The sequence below is a fragment of the Salvelinus sp. IW2-2015 genome, linkage group LG2 (genome assembly GCF_002910315.2).
Source record: "Salvelinus sp. IW2-2015 linkage group LG2, ASM291031v2, whole genome shotgun sequence".
In the NCBI taxonomy this organism is placed as follows: Eukaryota; Metazoa; Chordata; class Actinopteri; order Salmoniformes; family Salmonidae; genus Salvelinus; species Salvelinus sp. IW2-2015.
In genome coordinates, this window is record NC_036839.1 from 13270045 (window position 1) to 13282404 (window position 12360).

Genomic DNA, 12360 nt, shown 5'->3' on the forward strand with positions numbered 1-12360 from the left:
GGCACATTGGAGAAGGTTTAGCCTACATACAACAGCATGGGCTGACTAAAGAATGCCTCATCACAGAGTAACAAGTGGACACAGATTCTACGGCCCAGCCAGCAACAGATCTAAACCACTCATTACACTGTGTAGCATGATCAAACCAGCAGGGCTGCACAGCTGTAATGGTTTCCAAATGCTGCAACAACAAACAAAATCATTTCTCACAGAGTCACCTGGACAAATCCTTCCCTGCCATGCTGGCTCTGGTCTAAAACATGACCGGAGAGAGAACATGATATCTTATTCTCTTTTGAGACAGAATCAGAGGAAATAGGCCCAAATGATAAACGTTTTGGATCCTTGGTTGTGTGGCATTCCCCGGACACATTCCTACGCCTTCATCAGCAACAGGATTCAAATCCACTTGAGGAACACTGAGATGTTCTGACAAGAGGGAGTGCTGTTGCATCCCCGAGCGCCGAAAATGGTAGGGCAGAGAGAAATGAGTTGTTTCCTAAAAGATGCCTGTATGTTTAAATTAGCTCTAAATATTTGGATTACACCGGGGAGCTCTCCCAGAGGATTTGCCATAGCCTGGAGGAGCCGTTTCTATCTCCACACAACTCACACATCAATAACAACCTCTGCAAAGTGCAATTAATACACTATTTAGCCCTCACCACAACAGACAGGCTCTTCCTGCAACTCCATCTGTGCCATTTTGTAGTTTGAACAACAGCAGAGGGCGAGCGGGAGATAGATATTATCTCTTTTCTCTGATGTTTCATCCAGCGCTGGGAGCGTAAAAGGTCACTCCCCGGCCTCAAATAAAAGGTCTTTCCCAGTAGTTCCTTTTGAACTGCATGGGCTGAACCTTCTCATGTTACGGCTAGCCGTCTTTCCGTGGCATCACTTAAAGAAGAGAGACAATAGCATGAAACTTACCTTGAGAGAAAGCTCAACAACCGTGATGAGTAAAAAAAAAAAAAAAACAGTTATGTTCCAGGTTTCCTTTTCCCATCCTCTCCACACAGCTGTGATAGATTACAGAGTTTCACCGTTTATTAGGGAGTTCAGCAGAAGACTGTTTTGTCTGTCAAACTAACAGCGTCTTAACGTCTTCAGGTCATTTACCAACCTCAAACATGTAGGCCTAACGCAATACCCGGTCACAACTTGTAACACTTTCATTCCTGATAACGTAATCTTGTGTCTTCACCTGATGATGCAGCACTAGCAGAAATGAGGAATAGCCTAATAATCCCACCTACTGTAGTGTAGCAGGCCCACATGTTGTGAGACATCTCCATGCTCATACAAATAATTCCTGATAATCCACTCCTTCCACACACTGGGGATCATTTTAAACCACTCAGCTAAAACAGGTTCCTGCAGTTGGTGCCATGATCCAATAAAGACGTTTAGGCTACTAACTAAATAAGCTGAACAAGTATTGTTAACATGGAAAAGTGTCCGGAAGAGTTGTAATGGAGGTTAAAGGGGAATGGATTAGCATTGTTCTAAATGCACAAATGTCATCCGTCTTTCCTACAATCATGTGGAGTGGCAGGGTCCTATTCCCTCCTTCCCCCTCCTGCATCTTGGGAGACATTAAGCAGAGCTTGAATCAACAAAGAAGAATGTATCCAATGTTGGTCTCTACTGACACACATTCACAACTGTTTTCCCCTTTTCCTTGTAATTTCATGCAGTGTTCGATAAATGTAATATTTAAAGCTGCAATATGTAACGTTTTGGGAGACCTGACTAAATGCACATAGATCTATACCTCACATTTCTGTCACGCATTGAAAGCAAGTCTAAGAAGCAGTAGATATGTTCTATGTACGCTATTTCTATGCTTCCCGTTCTTAAGTTTCTTTTAATTTCAGAGTCTTAAGAGTCTTTTAATTTCAGTTTTGCACACCAGCTTCAAACAGCTGAAATTACAACATTTTTGGGTATAGAAAATATATTTCACAGCAGTTTAGATGGTACAATGATTCTCTACATGCTTGTTTTGTCACAAACTGAAATTAGCAATTTTAGCAACCAGGAAATGGCGGAGTGATTTCCGCATAGTGCATCTTTAAAACCGTGGCTGCAGCAGACCTGCTAGCACAGCTAAAATGGCAAGCCTTTGTGGCAGTAGTGACCGATTTTAAATGCATGAAGATCAATAAATAAAACAGGGCGTTGCTGAAGCACAATCTTGGTGTGAGTGGAATGGGTTATAACAGCCAGTGAACGTCTTCACTCATACTGCAACCAGCTGTCCTGAATTATGAATACATACGTAGCATTGAGAGGCTAGTTAAGGATCATATCACCTCCACCTTAGCCGACACCCTAGACCCACTGCAGTTTGCATACCGCCCCAATAGATCCACGGATGATGCAATCGCACTGCACACTGCCCTATCCCATCTGGACAAGAGGAATACCTATGTAAGAATGCTGTTCATTGACTACAGCTCAGCCTTCAACACCATAGTACCCTCCAAGCTCATCATTAAGCTTGGGGCCCTGGGTCTGAAACCTGCCTGGTGCAACTTGGTCCTGGACTTCCTGACGTGCTGCCCCCAGGTGGTGAAGGTAGGAAACAACACCTCCACTACGCTGATCCTCAACACAGGGGCCCCACAAGGGTGCTTGCTCAGACCCCTCCTGTACTCCTTGTTCACCCATGTCTGCGTGACCATGCACACCTCCAACTCAATCATCAAGTTTGCAGACACCACAACAGTGGTAGGGCTGAATCCCAACAACAAGACAGCCAACAGGGAGGAGGTGAGAGCCCTGGCGGAATGGTGCCGGGAAAATAACCTCTCCCTCAACAAAATGAAGGAACCGATTGTGGACTTCAGGAGACAACAGAGGGAGCAAGCACCCATCCACAGGGCCGCAGCGGAGGAGGTGAAAAGCTTCAAGTTCATCAGCGTACACATTACTGACAATCTGAAATGGTCCACCCAAACAGACATCGCGGTGAAGGAGGCGCAACAGGAATTCAGCTTGGCCCCTAAGACCCTCACAAACTTTTACAGATGCACCATTGAGAGCATCCTGTCGAGCTGTATCACTACCTGGTATGACAACTGCACCGTCCGCAACCGCAGGGCTCTCCAAAGGGTGGTGCGGTCTGCCCATGCATCACCGGGGGCACACTGCCTACCCTCCAGGACATCTACAGCACCCAATGTCACAGGGAGGCCCAAAAGCTAATCAAGGACCTCAGCCACCCGAGCCACGACCTGTTCACCCCACTATCATCCAGAAGGCGAGGTCAGTGCAGGTGCATCAAAGCTGGGACCGAGACTGAAAAACAGCTTCTACCTCAAAGCCATCAGACTGTTAAATAGCCATCACTAGCCTGCCTCCACTCAGTACCCTGCTCTGAACATAGTCACTGTCACTAGTCGGCTACCACCCGGTTCCTCAACCCTGCACCTTAGAGGCTGCTGCCCTATGTACATAGACATGGAACACTGGTCACTTTAATAATACATACCGTTTTACTAATTTCATATGTATTCCAGTCCAGACAATCCTATTCAACTATTGCTGTACATATACTTTTCTATCCTACGTACGCTATAGTCTATTCACCAAATCTCAGAACCCTCTCTGGCCTCCAAAATCCCAGCAGTTTAGATGTGTACTACAGTACATGCAATTTCGGCTAAGGATGCAAATAGCAGTAAGCTGCCAAACAAAACGGGCCTAACTATTGGCATTTCAAACATGGAGCTCATTATCACAGCAGGGAACTTCAATCATTGGAGCATCCCTGCTTCAGCTAAGACATGACAACCATCTCCAGGAGCGGAAAAATAAACCAGAAGGGAAAATGTGTAATCTCCCACTCCCTGACATATTCCTAATAAACGACCCTGCCTAATGTTCTACGGATCAGCCAGTCAGAATGTGTCAACCCTGACCTACAAAAGGACTCACGTCAAGCCTTAAATTATTTTATTTTATTATGAAAACAAAAAGAGAGGACATTGAATTATACAGTATTAACCTCCATGGTTTGCATACAAAGACAACCTTAGATTTATTTATGCCTGTGTTAACAGCCTCGCCATGCTGTTCTTTACAGTGAACCGGCTGCCAATTTGATGAACCTCTCAGCCCTCAGCAGGAGTTCAGCGTCTTTGATTAATGAGTGCAAGCTTGTGAAAAAGGGTACGAACAGGAGGGACAGGGGAAAGAAATGGTGTGAAAACACACAATTGCCAGTCCTCCATCAGGACGGCTGCCATAATTACTGATGGGTTTAGTTCATCCTTTGAGGAGAGCCAAAACACACTTGGGCCCCTTTCACATCCCACCAAAAGATAGAAAAGAGGCTGACCCCCCAGCCTTGTTAATAGCCTCACACTCAAGATGGCAATGGTGACTATTCAGAGAGAAGCTACTAAATCACAACAACCTCATTTAGCCTAATGCGGATAGAGATAGCTATATTAACCCCAGTAAGCAAAATAAAACATTTGCCCACGTTTGTGACAAACTCTTTAATCTTGACCATTCGGAACACCAACTAGAAAAATAAATAAAACCTTAGCTGTGTTCAAAGACTCATACTAACCGTGACGTGAATGGAGTATATAGTATGCTTATTGGTCATAGTATGGATATAGTTAGTATGCCAAAAAGTTCCCGGATGTCATACTAAATTCAACAAAATACAAAGTGCATGACACTATTCCCGTACTTTTTGGGCCCCTAATGCAATTCTTCAGAAAATGGGCATGGCTTCACAACATTTTCAGATTTGAAGAAAATGGCTGAAAATATGCAGCCGAAGTCCGATGAGAGCGGATACAAATTAATTGAACTAACTAATGACAAATCTTAAGAAAAGTAATAAAGTATCTACTTTTCAAATATGTTACACGTTATGTTAGCTGACAATTTGTTAGCTACGCTATCCTTACGAACCACGTAGCATTACAGCAGTATGTACCGGTATGTTAGCTAGTTACCTAACGTAAGTTGGATACTAATACATCGAACGTGCCAGGCAGTATATTAACTATATGCTATCTAACTAACGTTTATTGACTACAGTAACTGAAAAGGTTGCTAGATCGAACCCTTGAGCTGCCAAGGTAAAACTCTGCCGTTCTGCCCCCGAACAAGGCAGTTAACCCACTGTTCCTAGGCCGTCATTGTAAATACGAATTTGTTCTTAACTGACTTGCCTAGTTAAATAAAGGTAAAAAAATCATATTTAAAATCTTAGCTAAGTGGTATAGTCGTTGTGCGTTTCAATGGACATTGTTAATTCTGGCTATCTACTCCGATTTCAGAGCACTCTCGTGCACCGTTGAATATGGCTGTAAAAGAAAGAATCTAAAATTGTTGCCAGCAGCACAGTTAGTCACCAACGCGCTGGATAACATGAAAAACAGCCTAACCAGCTCTGCTATGGCAAGTAAAATGGTCAGAGTGGAGGTGTTCACTCATTTGTGTCTGGAAGTAGCTAGCCAACGTTAGCCAGTTAGCTTGGGTGCTTGACTGCCGTTCAACGCTTGGATCAACCCTGGCGTATTCCTCGGCCAGAGCGTCCAGTGTGCGCTCTGAATTTACAATCTGCCAACGCTCTGGATTTTCAAACGCCCAGAGCGCACTCTGGCACTGCAGATTGAATTTACGAACACAACTGAAATCGTAAAATGTTTAGCTAGTCATTTGTTTTGCTAACAAGCTAGCATAGCAACAGCATCAACTTCCAGTAGACAGGCGAAGCTCTAGTACGCTCAACAGAAACGATATCGTTTGTTTACAGTATACTAAAATGAACTGATAGTATATAGTATGTACTCATTAAGTATGTAGTATACAGTATGTTAGTATGAGTATTCGAACACAGGTCTTCGGTTTTATCTTGGAAATTCACATTGCATCTTATTTTTTGGGTAAATTAGGCTAACTTAACGTTGTCATCAGTATTAGGACATCTACCCTAAACAAATATCTGGATGTTTTACATTCTGGTACAGGCTATATTGTGCTGTTTAGTCTGCTTGAGCCTAGCCGAAGTTAAAAACAAACATATATGCGAATTAGACTACCGGTTACACTAACTAACCAGTTGTAGCTAAATCATGAATGTACTTATGTGTTGTGCATAATTGCATACTTTTACAATAAGCTACCTATTACACTCCATGCAAGAAATAGGCTAGACTGTACCCAAGTGGATGAATAGCTGGAAATAATGATTGAGCTGAAAATAAACTGTATTAATCACACCACTGGGCGCTTAGCATTTAAAAGTGCTGTTTCAAGCAATTTAGCAACCGTGAGCTACTGATGAGATTTTCCATCCTTGAAGGACCCTACAATATTCCAAACATTCAAATGCTCCACTGCTGTTTTTCTTAATGCTAAAGCTCACATCCGGAGTCGGTGATTTGTTGCGATGCATTATTGTTCCCTCGTTCTGAGACTGTTTTCAAGAACATGAGCTCGGAATAAATATGAGGCAAATTCAGTGACCTTCCAGCGTTGTATCTGGTTATTGGTTGATTCATTGGCAGTTACTGGAGGCATGCATAACACATCAAGGCTGTAATCTGATTTATCTTGCTTCCTTGGCTGGAATGGCTGCTTGAGCCATTTAAATGATGGACCTTAAGGGGAATAATGTTTGCCGTTTCACTTAGACTGTGAGCAATAGTTAATTGACCATCAATTAACTATTTACAAAGGCCAATCAATTCCGCTGTAGAACCAGTGGAAAAAGCAAAGCAGTGTCAAAGGAAAGACCGATGTGACATGTGGAATCAATGGTCCTAACAAACAATCATGTTCTGAATGCAGTCTAGTTGAAGTGACACTAAAACATTCAAAAACGCATGACAAGGACTGCGGCTTGTTGTATTTGACACTTGTTTTCTCAGGTTATACGTCACCTACGCCTATTCTTCATTTTCTTAGGGAACAAGCAGAATACTTCATTTTCCTCACAGAGCAAGCGGTAAAGCTTCCTAGGACACCAATGTTTGCTTTGTAGCATCTACAGGTGAAACATTCTGGAGTGTTAAAGGAGCCCTGGGTAAGGCCAAAATGTCAACTTTAATTATTTCTCACTTATGCTTTTAGATACAAATGTCAAATATATGTCAACAATCCTTACTCCGAAAGGACTATTCTATAGATTACATTTAGTTAAAATCCCCCAAATCATGGTATTTTGTGTGTCTTGCTTTCGTGAAGAATCACTCAATAGTKATTTGTAACCAGAGTTGAAACTGTGTGTCTGCATGTCTCTGCACTGCTTGTGCGTGTGTATGTGTGTGTAAGTACATTTGAGTGTGTGTGGTGGGGGTTCAATTAATAACCACCAATGATATGCATTAACCCATCATTGATTTCCACCGTTGGATACCTACTAGCATCTCAACAAAATGATGCAGATGTCAAGTCGATGCATCATAGGGAAGTGGAAGGCATTCCCATAAGAGAAAAACCACACATAAGGATATTTGGCTAAACATTTGCTCCTTTACATTTAAGCTATGCAGTGAATATCCAAACAAAGAAATGGGAGGTGGGGCAATTAGCACTTAGAGCAGAGGCATTCTGCTCTCAGAAGAACACCATTTTTGGGATAGGCAGCGTTCAAAGAATTCCCTGAATGAACCACAGATTGGCAGAGCCAAAGACCAGTATAGCCTAGTGCTGGTACAATATCAGGTTCATTTTCGGACAGTGGCGTGAATAAGACAAAATGTTAGGAGTGACATACACAACAATATGCTGTATATGATGTCTGGACTGCTCATAGGTTTGTAGAGCATTAGCCTGCCTAGGCAATCTATTCAATCAAATGGCATAAGCATAAGTTCTGAAAGTAACAACCCTTTACACACACATCACATTAAAGATTCTGCATTTTAACGGATACGTTTTCCTTCCCCTAATCCACCTAATATTGAAAATGAAAACCAGTCCAATAAGTCAAACATTGAGAACACTCAACCCCACCACCTGTCACCCTTCAAAATGACTAGCCATATTAGGCCAGTGTGCCTTTGCATTGTTTAAACCTTCTCTTTATGAAAACAAAATATTAGAAACATGAAACCAATTGCCTCAGTCATTTAGAAAGTTACAAAGAAGGAAATGTTATCACAACTTCAGTTGACGTCATGTATCGTCCTCGTGAAACATTTGATCACTTTTGTGTCTAATTAATAAGCATTCTGGATCTTTGAAATGAAAAGAGTGGGTGGATTCAATTGCCCAAGATGGCGAGTGGCTTGTTGTTTAGAGGGCAGAGAAATGGTGCATATTGTAATAAACAAAGGGATACATTTAATCAACTCTGCTGGGCTGCAGTTGCTTTTCTTTATATGAAGCCATACAAAAGATAAGAGGAAAGGAGCTTCGGACCCAAGCAGTGGACTGGCTGACATGGATGTGATTTCCACGAACACCTCCAAACATATTGTCAGAACATTAGCTACAACACAAATAAGCAACAGCGATATAATGTATTATGTGATTTAAATTAGGTTTACTCAATGAAGAGCAGACTTTGGCATCTTCAGCTCAAGACACACTGAACATACCTTTTCTCAGCATTCGCACTCTTTCCACATAACCTGCCTGCAACATTGTTTAAAACATTTCAAATTAACACTTCGAGTGACTATAAACCTAGCTAACACCAAATGCATGTATCTGTCACACATTCAATGATAGCTTGTTTTACTCCGCGTTTAAAAAAATTAAAAAAAGGTCAGTCAAGCCGCACCAGCTACGGACACAAAGACGAGATTCGCTAGCTAACCAGCAAGCTGACACTGACAGTCACCGACTCAGTCTACGCCGTAAAAAGTGATAGAAATATACGTGAATCTCGCTATTAAGTTAGCAACTAGTTAAAGTAACAAAACCCGAGTGCTGCTATTATTGATACATTTACAAGTTATCATTATTGACAAGTTTGTATCAACCTGCTCCACTCGAGATAGGTTACATGATAAAGAGCAAGCTGCTGGACAGCGTCGATAGAACGAGGTGCTAGTTAGCTAGCTAGCCAGAAATCTAGCTAACAGCATTGAATCTCTAGCGAAATTGCAAACTGAACGTCGTTATGAATGATAACGTAAGCTAACTTCCCACTACAAAACATAAGAAAACTCACCTTATTTCCGTCACTTTATGTATCCTCCTTCACGTCAGTTACTATTTAAAATAGCGTTATGTTCCCCCAGATTTGCGTTGTTTGAGGACAGTGCCAGGAGATTATAAAGAACGAAATTGGGCTGTAATTGAGTCTGTGTGTGTGTTAGTTAGGCTACTACTATACAGCAGATTGAGGGAGACTCTTCTCAAGGTTTGTTCAGCTTCACTTCAATGAACAAAAGTGACGTCAGCTAAAAGCTCCAACAATGCAAACTTTTGTCAGAGTAATTAACTTAATTCATTGCTAGAAATGACTGTAAGCAGATACTAGTCTATGCATCTGGTAGGTATTATTTTATTCAACCTGGAAGCAATCTATGATTGATAATGCATTTCAACAAAACGCTGGATTCAGGAATCTGGAAAAAAGCAAATAAATCAAGTGAGCAACACATCGCATGTAGGCTAAATAAACTGGTTTGGGGTAATTGTGGTAAACTAATAAGGGTATATGCTGAGGATGAATGTGGAATGCAGTGGTGGGAAAACTGGGAAAATATATGGATGGCAGTGTATATACACTGATTATTTATTTGTACATTAGGTCATTGCAATTATGTAACAAAATGCATAACGCATAATTAATCAAACAATACGTAAAAAGATTACACAAACACTTTTTTATTTTATTTTTTTATCTGTGGGTGAACACTGTTTTTGTCTTGGGACCATACAATATGTGATAAATTAAAAAGGTACATCTTGAAAGATGACATAATCACAGATCCATTTGAATATGTGAACCATTGGTCTTTTGATTAAGTGTCTTAGGATAATTTGCAGTAATACAGAAACTCAAAGTCTTATCTGATAGCACATCTACTAGAGTTGGGCAAAGACTACCATCTGTGCCTAATTGTGTTTTTTCTTTCTTTGATCAGACATCTGCAACAGGCTGAGCGAAGACCTTGTGACCTAGTCAGGGGATGCTAAATATTACATTCAACAAACACTGTGAAAATGTAGATAGTTTATGTAGGTACTGTTCATTGAATCATCAAATTTACAGGGGGGTGGAGGTAAAACAAATATATGTTTGTGATTCAATTTAACTAGAGTGCATATAAGAAGACATTTTAGATTTGAAAAAAAAACATGTTTTAACACTTTTATGAGACATATAGGCTACATTTAATCACCAAATCCTTCCATTTAATTGTTGATATGTTGCTTTTAGACAGATAGCAAAATATTCAGAGCGTGCAGAAATTAGCAGCGAAAGCTTTGTGACTGTTCAAGGGAGCAAAATGCTTTTGAATTAAGGGAACTGTGGCTTTTTCCTAAGCAAATTGTACATGCACTAGAAGTAATTGTATACACTAATTAAGAAACAAAGTCACTCTTGTATTATGTGGGGGAGAAAGCGTATTCAGCATTGTGAATTTTAAACAGGTTTATTTGCTTGTTCACCATCCTTGGCTTCATTGATTTCCCCCGTTCCTCTGGGTCAGTAAAGACACTACATTCAGACGTCCTTAACTGGATAAAACAAGCTTGCCTGGATCGACAGAGATGGTGGGAGAAGAAAAATGATTTGATGATTTTGTCATTTTAATTGTATTGGATAATCTTCATTAGGGACAGCGAGTAATGAAAGAACTCAGAGCTGCATCAAGAGGCTTCACTGGCCAGGCCTTTTCACATGCAATGAAAATGTCAGCCTTAACTCGGTCATTTGTAACACAATGAGTGCAATGCAAGCACATGGGGGGAAGGGCAAACAGTCTGTCTCGATAAAATATATTTTTAAAGAGTGTTGATTAGAAAGTAGAATGAGATATCAAAAGACATAGTAAAGATGATCTCTTCGGAGACTTATGGAAAACAAATAAATGTGGTGATTTGGTTTTAATTATTATTTTTCTGTCAGTCCATGGCAAGCCCAAGATACCCATCAGCCGCTGGGGCTGTGCTTGCCGTTATTGATTTTCGCCTGACACATTCAGATAATACAGATTGTAATAATCTCAGTACACAACTCCCTATAATTCCATTAAAAACCAGTCTTCCAGCACCAAACATACATTTAAATTTACATGACACAAATTCCTCTTTCAGCTAAAAACAGGGTAAATGTAGTCCAAGGTTTCTATACATGATTAAATTCAGGGTTCATCTTGCTAAGCCTCTTTTAAAACCCTAATTGTAATATATGCCATTAAGACAACAGTTTACTAGTGTTGACTAATTAACCTATAGTGAATTACAATGTTCAGTTAAATTACTGTCTTAGTCCCCTACAAAACAGGGCTTTCACATTTTCAAAGCACGGTCTGTTTTTCATGCAACAATGGTTGATAACTTCATTTTTCCATGGATGTTTTAAATATCACCCAGTTTGGGCCACTTAGAAGCTATTTAATCACATGAGCTTTAGGTGAATTATGACAATGAGGTATATATTGCCCTTTGAACAAAACAATACTGTCCAGATAGGTTAGATGGGTTAATGATGACATACGTGTCTGTCCTGGACACCAACACTCTATGGTACTATGTGTCTATGGTACACCCTGGTGTGGGATCCTAAAAGATTAGTCCAATGGTGCGTTGAAAATATTAAATGATGGTGTAACAACTGGAATGGTGTGGTATCAGTGGTGGCATCCATCCAGACTGATATACATTTTATTTCAGGGGATATCAGACAAGTACCAAGGGAAGTATTCCAGGTCTGACAATTTAGGATAGAAAACGTGTGATTCCTTTTAACTACATAGGTATAAGTAAAATATTTATCCCTTCAGGTGTTCCAACGCCAGGCCAATTTGTCTGCGCTTACATCATAACGTGTTACATGTCTTTGTAGCAGCGGGACTGGGGTGATAAACATTGCTTTCAAAATGACCTCTAAGTTTTGCACTCCTCAAAATATTTAGCAACTGCATCTAGCACACATAGGCAAGGCTTTAACATGTGTGGCAATCACATTTACAAATATAATAGCCCTTCACGCAGAATTAAAAATGATATAAATCAAGGGAAACATCAACCACTATGACAAAAACATGATCAGGATTAATACAGGAGTGCGTTGGTGGAATAGAGATAGATCCATACAACATACAAGATCAGTGACTAGGACCTGTCATCTAAACATTGTAAAATTCCACCAGAAAGTGTACTCATTTTACATGTACTTCACATAAGAAGAAGCATTCCCAG

At 40.6% G+C, this 12360-nt stretch overlaps 1 protein-coding gene across 1 annotated transcript in view; it reads right to left on the reverse strand.

Moving 5' to 3' along the window:
- LOC111972715 (bromodomain adjacent to zinc finger domain protein 2B-like) overlaps positions 1 to 9384 on the reverse strand; it is a 90024-nt gene extending 80640 nt beyond the window's left edge. The window contains exon 1 of the mRNA XM_070449334.1: positions 9155 to 9384. The gene's annotated coding sequence lies outside the window, so the exon portion shown is untranslated. The remainder of the gene's footprint in view (positions 1 to 9154) is intronic.
- Positions 9385 to 12360: the final 2976 nt, after the last annotated feature.